Source organism: Ascaphus truei, chromosome 8, assembly GCF_040206685.1.
Source record: "Ascaphus truei isolate aAscTru1 chromosome 8, aAscTru1.hap1, whole genome shotgun sequence".
In the NCBI taxonomy this organism is placed as follows: Eukaryota; Metazoa; Chordata; class Amphibia; order Anura; family Ascaphidae; genus Ascaphus; species Ascaphus truei.
This window is the reverse complement of record NC_134490.1, coordinates 14,818,342-14,833,148: the sequence shown is the minus strand read 5'-3', so window position 1 is coordinate 14,833,148 and position 14,807 is coordinate 14,818,342.

The following is a 14,807-nucleotide window of genomic DNA, read 5'->3' as shown; positions in this document are numbered from 1 at the left end:
AAAAAACATGTATTATATTGCTTGGTCTGCAGCTTTAAAAGCCATAACGTCCAACGTGAACCCGAACCCGGATGATCACCGGAAGCCAGTGCAGATCGCGCAGGATGGGAATAATATACTCAAAACAGGAAAAATTTCTCGGCATCGCAGCGGCAACGTTCTGCACAAGCTGGAGCCCCCGCGTCAGGCACAACGTTAGTCTTACATATACGGCGTTCCCGTTGTCCAACCGCGACGACACAAAGAAACAACGGTGTATTACTTTTTCCTCTTTTCCTTTTCTGCCTCTCATTTCACTGTTATGAGGATATTTTTCCTAACTTCAGCCCAGTCCCCATGCATGAATAATTTAAAAAAAAAAAAGGCAAATGTATTTACTTTTATATAAGTCAATTTTACATTATAAGAGCATCAACCACGCAAAATAAGTACCTTTTGGTTTTCTATTGTCAGTAGAACAATGGTGAATAGAAATTAATCTTGTTGTAAGTAAACCTGGATTAGATTTTTCAGGTAGTGTGATGGGCAATTTAGCAATTAGCAGTTAGCACACCATTCAATTTCAATATGCAATTAAAGAAGAAAACAATCAGTAATAACCATTGCTGAAAAACACACATTATCTAAGTTATGGTTGGTAAAAAAGGGAGAAAAACCTTCCCCCATACAGTGTACAGTAAATAAAAATATAACTTGTGAGCACATTCACATGTTTAGGACAGGTGTCTCATTCACACGTCTCAAGAAGGTGACACTGTGTGCTCATTTGCATGTAATTACCCAGAATCCCGGGCTGCAGTGAACACATGGTATGCGAAGAGGTAATGGTGAAAAGCCGCATTGCTGATAAATTCTTCTCCACATGTGTATGAGATGTAATAAAATAGCACAGAACGGAGTGATAAAATGTAAACAGCTTACTTGGGGCCTCCTCATTTAATACACCTCATTAATTGTTTAGGGTACTCTATTTCCATTCAATTCAGTAGGGTGAGTAGCATATCCTAACCCACTGGAACCACTAGTATGGTTTAGTGAATATGGCCCAACATTACCTTGATCTTGAGGAAAGCAAGGGATAGAATAGGGAAGTAGAGTGGATTGGCTATCTCGCTGCTGCATGGTAACACACTGTCGGTTTCTCAATCAAGAACATTCAACTTTACTTGCTAAAGTGCTAAAATGATTGTCATTCTGCCCTCTAGAGCATGGGGTGGACAACTCCAGTCCTCAAGGGCCACCAATAGGTCAGGTTTTCAGGATATCCCTGCTTCAGCACAGGTGGCTCAATCAATGGCTCAATCAAAGACCACTGATTAAGCCACCTGTACTGAAGCAGGGATATCCGGAAAACCTAAACTGTTGGTGACACCAGGACTGGCGTTTGCCATCCCATGCTCTAGACTGTAATCTCTCAAGAGCAGGGCCCTCATTGCCCCTTTGTATCTGTTTGTGCACACCTGTCCTTATTTCTATGTAGCACATGTGTCCAACCCCCCTTCCCCTGGGAGATTTAGTCATGGCTATTGCTAGGTGTAGTGCTGGTTACCTGTTTGGCACAGGAGAGCTGAGGTACCTGTGATGGTGTGGGGGAAGACAGGCAGACTTTTATGGATTCCTCTGGTTCTTCTTGGTGTCAGCGCCTCCAGACTTAGGGGGCTTCAGCAAGGCTGAAGGGGTCCCCGCTATGACAGTCCTTACTCACAATACTCCCTCCAAACAGACTGCCGTGGAGCCAGAAGTATAAATGAAGATGGTCTTTATTAGAGCAGCCACTGCGATGTTGCTACAGCGAATGCTTTAGTGAGAAGTTCGATCCCTGGCTTCTGCATAGCACTGACCTGCTGGTAATAGTGAGGCCTCTCTGGCTTGAATTAGTGCCTCAGCCCATGAGGGACTGAGCACTTCTCTGTCTCCCAGCCGGGAGGAGAGGTCAGAGCTCCTACCCCATGAAGGGATAGTTGGACCCCCAATCACAGACTGAAGGACTCACCCCTAAGGGGCTGAACTTCCTACTATAATTTAGGCACTTCCTTTCTGCAGCTCAAAGAGGGAGGGCCCAGCACATGCACCACCACTCCAGTCCCTCAGGAAGTCCACATGCGGAGGGGAAAACCAAACAGCCTGTCACTGTCTGTGTCTTACTAGAACCAGCCATCGCTATATGTATATAGCTGTTTTGCAATTATCAAATCGCTGCTCCTCCATTGTACCGCGCTGCGGAATATGTTGGCGGTTTACAGATAAACAATAACAATAAATTGTATATCAATGTCTTGCTGACCATTGGCATATGCATAGTGATCTTCCCTTGTATACATGAAATGGCAATCAAATGACATAACAGAGTAATTGATGTTAGTGTTATGATGATTGCTTCGGAGTTGGCAATTAATAAACCTGTAACATTTACATGTGAATATCTAGAGCAGAGGTTTCCAACTCCAGTCTTCAAGGACCACTAACAGTGGAGGTGTTAAGGCTATCCTCTCATTAGCACACTCACTTTGACGGACCCACCTGTGCTCAAGCAGGGGTATCCTTAAAACCTGCACGGTTAGTGTTCCTCGAGAAACTGCAGTACGGAACCTCTGATCAAGAGTTTTTCTTTCAACGTGATGAATTATTTTCAGCTCTGACTGAAGAAATATCTATATACACTTCTGTAATCCTCGGAAGACTGAGGCATGTGGTGGTGCATGTAAGAGAGTGAGGAAGTGAAGATGTGTTCCACAAAAGAATAAGCCTTTGAACCTCCGTGGCCGGCCCCTTGAGCCGGGAGAGTTTCTTAGCATTAGAGCTGATATCCAGCAACAGCTTGTTCTGTAGGTTTAGTTCTAATAAGACGTAAAGAAGACAGCAGAGCCCAACATTGCTGAGGACAGTCCTGGGAGATTTGTAACTGGAAAATGAAAATGGTTTTCAACGAACTTTTATTTTATTTTTCTCTTCAAATCAAGATTAAATGAAAAAGCTGAAAAGGGAAAGAGATTGAGGTGCAATTCTATCACAGACTGGATTGTCTGAGCACAACGCACTTTTGCACTGCTACCTCTTGCCTGCAGGCGATGATAAAGTTGCTGATTAAATTTTAAAATGACTGTCTTTGAAGCTTAGGAGAACGATAGCAGTGGTTGATATAATATTAACCCAAAGCACTATGTTTTTCACAGCGGTGTACTAGAGACTGCTCCTTGGAACAGAACAATGGGACAAAGTGACACCCAAGCACAGTGCCAATGTAGTTTTCATAGCTGGAGTAATATGCTAACAAATGACATTTTCCCTACGTGCCAACACTACCATTTAAACGAGGAAATGTCATAGTTTATATAAGGGAGATTAGGAAGAAATCGAAGATGAATCAGAGATGCTTTTCACCTCCTCGCCTCGTTTCATTCAATGTCCACTAATCAAGAAACATTGGTAGTTCAAGGATATATATATATATATATATATATAGCAAATGGAAATATTACTTTATGCTCATTTGCATGTCTTAGACAGGTCTGCAACCCCGCCTTTCACCATTATGACCCAGCACTTCCACTGCAGCAAGGGATTCTGGGAAATGACATGCAAATGAGCACACAGTGCCACCTTTTGCTTCAAAACCATAAACATGGTTCCCTATAGGCTTAAGCTTGCTGCATGGTCACAGCTTTGAGTACAGCCAGGGTTAAGATGCATAGCCAGCAAACCCACCTACAGACAGACTGTTTTGACCTTAATGGGTCTCCTCAGTGTGTGGTTATACTAGCTATGCAAAAAATGAAGCAAGGGATAGGTTTAAACATACTTAGTTAAGTTATGGTGAGTAAAAAAGGTGGGGAAAAAATCCTCCACAGCAAAGCATATAGCAAATGGAAATATTACTGTATGCTCGTGTGCTGGGTGATAATGGTGAAAGGCGGGGTTGCAGACCTGTCTAAGACATGCAAATTAACATACAGTAATATTTCACATTTGCATAGATACAGGTAGTATGGTAGTAGTAGGGTGCAGACCGTCCAGGTGTCAGCAAGACAGTATATCTGATAGAGGAAATCAGTACAAACACTCCAAGATCCAAAGGTGACATTTATTTCTCAACGTTTCGGCTCCCAACGGCTCCTTTATGAAGATATATATATATATATATATATATATCAGTTCTGCAGCATTAGATACTACTTACTGAATTGTTTTATCTTATTGGTGTTTTCATTTACTGAGCATCATTTGCTGGCTATAGCAGATTTTAGCACACCTCCCAAATCCTGCAGCACTTTTCTGTTTAGGCTAATTTGTTGCAAATGTTCCCAACAGGTCCTGTGTCTGTGGTGCAAACTGTAACAATAGACAATGTTACCTTAGTAATGTAAGGATACATTTAGCACACTGACGGATTGATTGAAACAGAAAGACGGTCATTACGTGAACCCAGGAGAAGCAGTCTCTGTGCCGATCGACCACGTGCGAATGAATCGATCGGCAGCTTAGGTAATTCATTTTCATTAAAGGTAATCAAAGGCTGCATATATTAAATCAACAACAACAATTTGTCTTTAAAGTGCAGAGAGTAATGCTCAGCACAGGGGACGCAATTGTTCCCTTGCCAGGTGCCACCACTGAATTACTTCCGCCCAAGAACACATCCAGCAGTAAAATGGTTAATTATATTATAATAATAATAATAATAATAATAATAATAACAACAAATTCTATGGCTATTGCAGCAAAGCCTATGAAACCCTGAAATGATTCCCTCTGCATCCCCTGCCCAGCCAGGAATATCCAACTCTAGAGCGTATTTGCAAGACTGTTGCTAATTAAATCAATAAACCACAAGACTGGCTGGATGCCATGTTTTTACAGACATGTGTTGTGCAAGACTCGAGAGTGTTACGTTAACAACTGTTATTAAGCCTGAGGGGCTCCCGAATTTCAGGAAGGGGGAGAGAGACACGAAAAACTAGCCATGCTATAACCCCTTCTGAATAAATGGAAGCCAAGAAGTTCTTTGCTTGTTTTCTTTCATAGAAAGTAGTTTGGTTCATAACTTGTTCCAGATAATTGACCATAGCAATCCAGTATCCCTCCCCGTGGTTAGCTGTTGATTGGATCATCGATAAACTTATTATCATTGATATAAAGCACCTTCACCTAATATTCTTGTGCTTGGCACTCCTCAATCAACCAATGTATTTTGTGCTTCCCGCAGCAATGGGTCGGGAATGGATTTTGGTCATTTAATTACTTACAAACATACAGCAAACAGACATATAGTGCTCTTTTAGAATGTCCAAGAAGTAGTGATTTTACCTTGACAACATAGAATACCATGGGAACTCAGGTTTATTTACTGCAATATGCTTGGTTAATAGGAAGGAACTGTACTGTCAGTAATTAGAAGGTGGCCTGTCCATCCAACTACACACCTGAGGGCTGGATTTAGAGCACAGATAATGGAATAGGGAATCGACTCATTTATAACCTGCAGTAGCAAAAGCATTGTTGCATGACCGGCACCGTATTGTACATCAAGTTCAGGCCTGATAGAGCTTTCCTGCAAGTAAGTGGTGAGGAGGAAAGGAGACAGACAAGGATCCAGATTAGAAATAAGGTGCCTGACCCCCCCCCCATATTTACATATGCACGTATTGCTAATTTAACCTCTTGCTACTGGAGGTCCCATCAACACATTGCTGCACAATGGATTGCAATCCCTATTGGCAGTAAACAAGCTATAGGTAAATCAAATCATGGCATAAGCCTTTGTGGTTTGTTCCTATCACTGTATTTATTTTGCCAATCACCTTGGCGGGAGTAGCAGATCTTTCATAAAGCTGGTAAAGGGTTGTCCATAAACTGCATTAAAATACAGACATGTAGAATTAAAAAATATTACATTTATTATATAGACCAGGGGCGGGCAAACTTTTTCGCCTGCGCCTCCATGCCAGCTCTCCTCCCTGCTCACTCCCCCCTCCCCCTTACCTTGTCTCCAGCGTTTCAGATGTCACAACGTCATGGCAATGCGACCCAGCGGAGTCATTTGATGCCACATTGCAATGGCGACGCTTTGCCAGAAGCCGCCGGAGACAAGGTAACTAACATACAGAGGCCTCGTGCGTGCTCCCCCAGCTTTTCATTTAAATGCTTTGGGGATGAGCGCAAGGCCTCTGTAAGCACTGCACCCCCCCCTCCATTTTGCACACCCCTGATATAGATTATTGGAGGTTTTTTAAGAGGCTGTAGGGAAAGGGATTCTTACCTTGTTTACCTTGTTATTTACCATATATTCGTTTAAAAACATTGGAATCCATTGTACCAGAAACACGGCAAAACATTTCAAGGGTTTTCCTCAAATGTGATAAAAGTGGGGTGGGGGGAAAGATGCAAAGTTGTGAATCTCTAATGGTTATACTTCTGTAACCAGCTGGTTATTTATCAAATCACAAGTTGTGCCAGAAATGGATGTTCATCATTACCTCAAATACATAGGCTTAGGTATTAAAAAAAAAAAAGGACAAATTCCAGCCTAGGACTGTGATTTGATTAAGTGAGAAATTTAAGAGGGGGGGGGGGGGTTGAGAAGGGTTATGGTTTGGAGATCCAAACTTTTGTCCTGTTTGCTTTAAAAAAAAAGTTTACTTTGGCATTGAATAATTATTTATATTTTGTTGACCTATTATGGTTCAGTAACTAACATCCTCTTACATCCAGCTGTCATTTAATATATTATTTTAAGAAGGAAGCGTGACATAGGGTTGAGGGTTCCGTTTCTGTGTGAATCACTTTATCATTGTGTGCCTGAGTAAACCCAATTGTAATTGGGTGATAGCAAACCCATCATCATTTGGTTGTCTATGTTTTAGCGCGCAACTTTCCTGAACTATTTTCTTCTTATTGTAATACAGAAAAAAATTACAATGCAATCTGTTTATTATACTCCCCCCAATGCATATAAAAATACACCCCCACCCCCCAATACATATAAAAATATGCCCCCACACCACCCAATATATATAAAAATACACCCCCAACACATATAAAAATACACCCCCACTCCCCCAATACATATCAAAATATAGCCCAACCCCCCAATACATATAAAAATATACCCCAACCCCCAATACATATAAAAATACACCCCCACCCCCCCAATACATATCAAAATATAGCCCAACCCCCCAATACATATAAAAATATACCCCACCCACTAATACATATTAAAATACACCCACCCCCCCAATACAAATAAAAATCAGACTTTCTTTGTGGATGGTCTCAGGTCAGGCCCGGTGGCTGCGGGGTGGGGGGTGGACTGGTGGCTGCGGGAGGGGCAGTGGGCTGGTGGCAAATGGATGAGCGGTGGTCCGGTGGCTTAGGGAGAGCCGGTGGCCCAGTGGCTGCAAAGGGGGACTGTTGCTATGGGGGGGCCAGTGGCTGCTATGGGGGTGGGGGGGTTGCTGCGTGACGGCCGGTGGCGTCTATGGGGAAAGGGGGGGCGGTGGCTGCAAAGGAGGGGGCATTGCTGCGGGGGGCTGCTGTGGGGGGAGGGTTCTGCGGGAGGGCTGGTGACTATTAAGGGGGTGCCGTTGCCATGGGAAGGGGGGACGTTGCTATGGGGAGGGCCGGTAGGCCGGTGGCTGCAGGATGGCTGGGGGGTGGGGACGGCGGCAGGTCACAGCAGTTGCCGCCGGCCTCAGCTCTCCCCCGCTGCAGGCTCAGTCTGTCCCACGAGGTGTCTGATGCTGACGTGCGCCGCAAACTTAGCCCAGCTCACTTCCGGCACTGACATCAGAGAGACCTGCCACTGGGCGCCTCACTGCGCTTTTTTTTATGACACGGTCACGGTTACGGTTGCGCAGGGGGCCCCAACCCCCGGCAGACCCCCCTGTTGGCGGCCCCGTAACAGAGTAAAGTTCAGTGAACCGGGCTGAGTAAAAAAAATGCTATTTTTTAGAAATCAAAATGGTGACAAATAAATAATTAGGAATCATCACTAAAAGTACATTTCGCCAAAAATCTAAAAGACTGGAGAATTTCACTGTATGGTTTTTTTACTTGATAAAAGAGGAAAAGTAATAGAATTGTTCGTAAAATGGATCAACTTATGGGAACAGCACAGTTAAAGTGCTCATAATAAAGGCTCATGCTTGATCAATACATCACAAAATACAGTCATAATTACCACTTCAGACACTCATCTGTAAATATTGATTATAAATTGTGATACAATCCTGTTTGTTTTGTTGCCCTAACAATAATGATACTTATTGCCCAGTAAAAGACTATCCTTGTTTCAACACTTCATCCTCTTGTGACAATTTCCATTCCCTCAGCCATAAACATTATACAAGCAGTAGGTGTAAAAAAAACATGGTTCTTCTGTAATTACTTCAGGTCTTGAAAGCGTGAGTGAAAAATAAGATGAGACTATGTCATTTTCTGTTTGACACCAAGTAACTTGTGGGCAAATGAATACAATGGCAGATGGGTTTTTGTCAGTATAATAGAAAGTGATATCTGATACAGAATAGAGTAAGGAAGGTACATGTTTGTTACTTTTCTTTTTTGGACAAATACTACCCTAGCTGAAAAAATGTTTTAAAGCTCTTAGTTTTTTTTAATACAGTACATAATAGTCATCTATCCCTGATTACAAGGACCTTAAGCTCCCTTCAATATTTACTTTCTCTGTGCTAAATGTCAACCCTGGCAGTTCTGCAACCATAGTCATTCTTCCTCATTATTTGATGCAATCAGGATCCAGATCAAATTAAACTAGATGGTGCAAATAAAGATCTTACACACCCATTTCAGCTTTGCATTTCTATGTTCTAAACACTCGCTTCTAAGAACCCAGTGCATGTGATCCACTATTATTACATTAGCGCAGAGGTCGCCAACTCCAGTCCTTAGGGTCTGTAAGGTTTTCAGGATATCCCTGCTTAAGCAGAGTTAGCTCAGTCACAATGAGCCACCTGTGCTGAAGCAGGGATATCCAGATAACCTGACCTGTTGGTGGCCATTGAGGACTGGAGTTGGCCACCCGTATGTATGTATGTATGTATGTATGTATGTATGTATGTATGTATGTATGTCTTTATGTATGTCCCTGCATTAGAGGTAGTTCCCACTCATAGTGGTACCCCAATAATACCCACTAAATTAATTAAATACATTTTGGGGCTTGCAATGAGGCCCAGCACCATGGTGTAACAGTATGTCTTCAATGTAGCATCCAACATCAGCAGCAACAATAAGCCAGACAATATTCTCAGTTAGTTTCCAGTGCCTGTTGTGCAGCATAAAGTGAAACAATACAGACACAATGAATTCCTTCCCCACAGAGCACGTGTATTGTTTTTGTTACCTGATACAGTGAGAGACAAAGTGCCTCCGGTTCCACAAATCAGGTTGTCAGAAGCATAGCATTTCTCTTTAGAGCACAGTGGTGCATCAACATAGTTACTCATCCCAATGGTCTGCAATGTTTCATTTTTTATATACCATGATCCTGCTGATATTGGCAAAACTCCTGGATAGTACTTAAAAGCGTTTCTTATTCTCTAGATGAATACAAGGCTTAAAGGAGCAATCCAATCGGGTGTTTTTTGTATTTGTTTACAAAAAAAATTTTAAATACAGGTTTGAAGCAGGGGGTCTCTGGAGCAGAACCCCATTGAATTCAGCTCTGGGGACCCCCTGCTTCCGGAGATACTAACCTCCAAAGGGGGTGCCGGTATCTCTCTGCTTTTTACAGCTCGCGCATCACGTGGGCCAATAGAAAGACACAACAGACGAGGTCACAGCTTCCTAATGGCCAACAGGGTGTGGTAGCTATGAAAAGCGACCATTGCATGATCTCTGTTTGCCGAGTGGAGCAGCTACCGGCACCCTCTATGGAGGAAAGTATCTCCGGCCAGTGAGGGTCTGCGGAGATAAAATGCTCCAGAGACCCCCTGCTTCAATCGTATGCTAAAAAATAAAAAATAAAAATCACCTCCTTGGATTGCCTCTTTAACAAACCTAATAAAGCACTGGGCAGATGGTACAGCGGTTCAGTATGATGTATAATGAGGCAACAGAGCTTAGGTAGTTGAAAGGATGAGAGACTCTGTCCGGGCATACAGGTATTGAGTTGAAGGTTCTGGAGGAAGATCCATATGTAAATCGCCAAGAGGCATTAACATTGGAAGACTGGATGTGTCAAAGGTGATACGTCAAAGGTTGACAGACACATTTCACGCTTGACATTCAAACACTCCAAAATATAAAGTGGTGGTCAAGAGTGATTTCACTCAAGTACTGTATGTCATTCAATCATTTTGTGAAGAGGAGGGCACCCATCTCAGATTGAGGGATCACTCATTATACATGAACAAAGGCAATTCCTTTACAGTCCTAACAAAAAACGAATTTGTGTTGGTCAACATAAATATGTTTTTGCTGCAGTAACTTTTCAACATCATGACAGAACCACCAAATGCTTCAGATGTTGCCATGAAAGCTACTTTGGTCAATATTTTTACATACATTTCCAAATCCTTCGGAAAAAAAATCAAATTCTAACATAAAGCATCTTTATCTTTTAAGTGCTTCAATGAAATGAGACTTTTTTCACATCATATGTTATTGTAATGTATTCATTCACAATCACTTTTCCATCTGTAATAAGACGTATGAATGAAAAGCAATGCAATCAGCTAAACAAGCAGAGCTGAAAAAGGTCAGCCTTCGGCTTACACTAACAGATAACTGTCCCGCTCGCTGCGGGTCAGCTGCTATGCTCCTGCAGATGGGGAAAGACAAACTTTCAAAACTCTTATAAAGTGTAAATTAAAGTGGGGCAATTAAGAGTATTCTTTATATCATGCATACATTATCAAGGACCAAGCAGGGCATATCTGTGAAGAAAATGGCACAAAGTCATAGGCTCCCCAAATACAATGCCCAAAATTGAATTTTGCATTCGTAGTTCTAACTGAACGTTGCAAATGTTACTTATTAACAGGGGGGGTTTTTTTGTTTTTTTTTAAGTATATTGCTTTTAATTTTATATAGCCTAATTTTTTTTATAATTTTCATTTATTCAAAGATAATGTTGGATAAGCTGGATAAAGCTGTAGTCTCACTAAAATGGTCATAAAAATATTTTTTCTTGAAGAAATTCTTTATATATATATATATATATATTTTTAATACAGTAATACACTTGTTAATGACTTCATGATTTATCACCATTCACTGTGTTGTATTCCACAATTTATGTTTTATTAGTAGATGTTAGCGCTTTTGGTACACTAATTATCCATTTGGTTACCAATGATTCATCGCCATTTTTTTTAAAGAAAATTTTCAATATATATGGATAATTAGTGTACCAAAAGCGCTAACATCTACTAATAAAACATAAATTGTGGAATCCAACACAGTGAATGCTGATTAATCATAAAGTCATTAACCCCAGATGTGGTGATCCTGTGAAAATGTCCAAAAGCAGCCTAAAAAGTATTCTGGGTGCCTAATGTCCAGTACATACTGTAGATATCAAACAAAAACAGACCTCTCTGGCGCTGAGGATTGAAAAAGATGGATCTGGGATGGATCCTTATGAGGATCCTGATTCAATCCATCCCAGATCCATCTTTTTCAATCCTCAGCGCCAGAGAGGTCTGTTTATGTTTGATGAATCAGTGGTGCTCAACTCCAGTCCTCAAGCCCCCCAACAGATCAGGTTTTCAGGATATCCCTGCTTCAGCACAGAGGGCTCAATCAGTCCCTGCTTCAGCACAGGTGGCTTAATCAGTGGCTCAGTCCTTCAAGACTGAGCCACCATTGCTGAAGCAGGGAACAATTGAGCCACCTGTATGGAAGCAGGGATATCCTGAAAACCTGACCTGTTGGGGGGTCTTGAGGACTGACGTTGAGCACCACTGCTCTACATTTAAGCCTCAATAAATGCATCTACAAGTTGTCACAGCATACATTGTCCTAGTTAGACTTACTGAGCTGTAATCACTAGCTAAGTAGCTTGCAGAAGGTCATTCTCTGATATCAGTTATTGTGCTTTCCACAATTAGATGTTTGCAGCCTAAAATTCACTGAATTATTAAAGAACCATTACAAATGGCACATATATTGTTACACAGAGAGTGATTTCACTTGATTGCAACTTGAATACAGTATATGTGGCTAAGTCACACTGCACCTTCAACACAAAATAAATGATTGCTCTTTGCATTGGGTAAATTGTCATTTCAGGAGTAATGCATTACAATATAACATACTGTACCAACCCAGAACGGAGTCACAGTGCTTCTCTTGCCCTTGAGAACAGGAGTTGAGAAATAATGATCTCCCATTACAGATCGAACATACCATGCACATTCATGCAGTAATGACAAGAAGTTGGAGGAAGGGTGAAACCAAACATACCTGCAAAGTTATCCTATAATTGGCGAGTTTTTAAAATGCATTCACTCCTCGCCCCTTAGTGAAGGCGTTTGCAGAAAGATGGATAGCAACAATACACTAGCAATACAAAAGTAACAATGAATCACATACATTAAGACACATTTCACCCCAAAATATTTTGTCCCGAGCATGATTCACTGTTGGAGGGGAATACTTATGCAGATGTACTGAAGGAGTTAATTAAAATTCCGTAAATTTCATCGTTATATAATAAGCCTGTGCACACACCAACCTTATTTATTTTTTATGTATTTATAAAAATGTTTTACCAGGAAGTAATACATTGAGAGTTACCTCTCGTTTTCAAGTATGTACTGGGCACAGAGTTAAGATGACAAATAATACATGGTTACAAATACAGTTACATAAATGAACAGGGTATACATTATATACAAGGCATTGCATGCACAGTTAAAGAAAAAATATATTATAGGCGTATGAAACAGTTACAGACCAGATTAAAATGTGAGACAGCCTTGCAGTTTTGAAAGAACTGGTGGTGGCTGTGAGAGTCTCCGGTAAGTTGTTCCAGTTTTGGGGTGCACGGTAAGAGAAGGAGGAACGGCCGGATACTTTGTTGAGCTGTGGGATAATGAACAGTCTTTTGGAGTCTGATGTCAGATGATAAGTGCTGCATGTGATAGGGGTGTAGTAATGGTGTGTGTAAGGGTATAATAATAAAAGTGTATGCACTCACAAACATATGTGAAGAATGGAGCTCGTCAGAGGGAAGAGATCGCCGTGCTCCAGTCCCAGTTATTTTCATTGATACTGTATATTTCTTTTCAGCCAGTCTTTCATTTGATCCTTTTTAATGTTTATTAGCATTGTATATTTATATGTTAATAGTGTATGTTCTTATTTATAAGTGGTTCCTTTCGATTACATACGTGTTTCATGTACACATACTGTATATATTATTTTTTTTATGTACGGTTTATCTTTTATAGCCCTCCTCATGATTTTAACCCTAAGTTACAATAACTTTTAGGCAACTGTCTGTGATATTTATGTTCATTTAACCACTATTTTATTGGGATGCATTTAAAGCGGCAATCCATGCTGTTCAGTTTTTCATTTTTAATACAGTAATACAGGATTGAAGCAGGGGGGGGGGGGTTGTCTCTGGAGCTGAATCCCATTAATTTGAGCTCCGGGACCCCCTGCTTCTGAAGATAGTTACCTGCATAGTAGGTGCTGGCAGCTGTTCCTGGGTTCACATTATGGCTGCTTTTCAAAGCACCGGTGGCCTGTGGGCCAATAGGAAGCGACACCGAGTGACATCACAGCTTCCTGTGACGAGGAAGGTTTAAAATGCAGGAGATACTGGCACCCCCTTCATAGGTATGTATCTCTGGAGCAGGGGGTCCCCTGAATTAACAGAGTTCTTCTCCGGAGACCCCCTGCTTCAATCCTGTTTTAATGTTTTTTTTAAAAATGGCTTGGATTGCTCCTTTAATGATAGAGGTGAGATCACCTTTAGATATTATATAGTGTATCACCATATGTAGATAGTACTGCTCACTATTTTTATATTTGTCCCATTCAATGTTTTTAAATTCTGATCCAGAAATGGTCAATATATATATATTTAAAACGTCATGGTAAAACCTACAGTCTTGAAAATGCAAAGCCAGCAGTACAACTAACTTCACACTGATGATACCCATTAAGGTGGAAACATGTCTGTGAGAGGTTTCTCTGGCTTTGTATCTGATTCCCATGCTGTGCTTTTAAAGCTGTGTGAACAGCGAGCATTAGCTTATATGGGCTCCATGTAACAATGGATTTTCAGACAAAAGGTGACACACTGTGTGCTCATTTGCATGTCATTTCCTAGAATCCCTTGCTGCAGCGGAAGTGCTGTATGCTGGGTGATAACAGTGAAAGGCAGGGTTGCAGACCTGCCTAAGGGCTGGGACCCGCTGCGCCCGACGGCGCGGGCGGCCGCACGAGCGTTCCCCACCAGCAGGGGAATCCTCCCGAGCCGGTCCCAGTCCCCCCTGGCTGCACAGCTCACTACACGCTGTGTCGCGTCAGCCGCCAGGGGATTCAAGAGAATCGTAATCCCAAGCGGCGACGCGTCACGTGGTGTGGCTGTGAGCCAATGAGGAGGGGAGGCTTCGGGGAGCGGGGAGGAGAGTGTGAGGGAAAAGCAGCGGTCCCGCCCCCTCACGTCATGGCCGTGCCCCCCATGTCATGGCCGCGCCCCCACCCGTTTTGGCCACGCCCCCCCGCTCGCAAAAATGGTCCCTTTGGACCGGAAAAAGCCCCAAGTGCCTCTCCACGCGCCACCTGTCTGCAGTGCGGGCGCGTGGTCTGAGGCAGCGGGGCCTTAG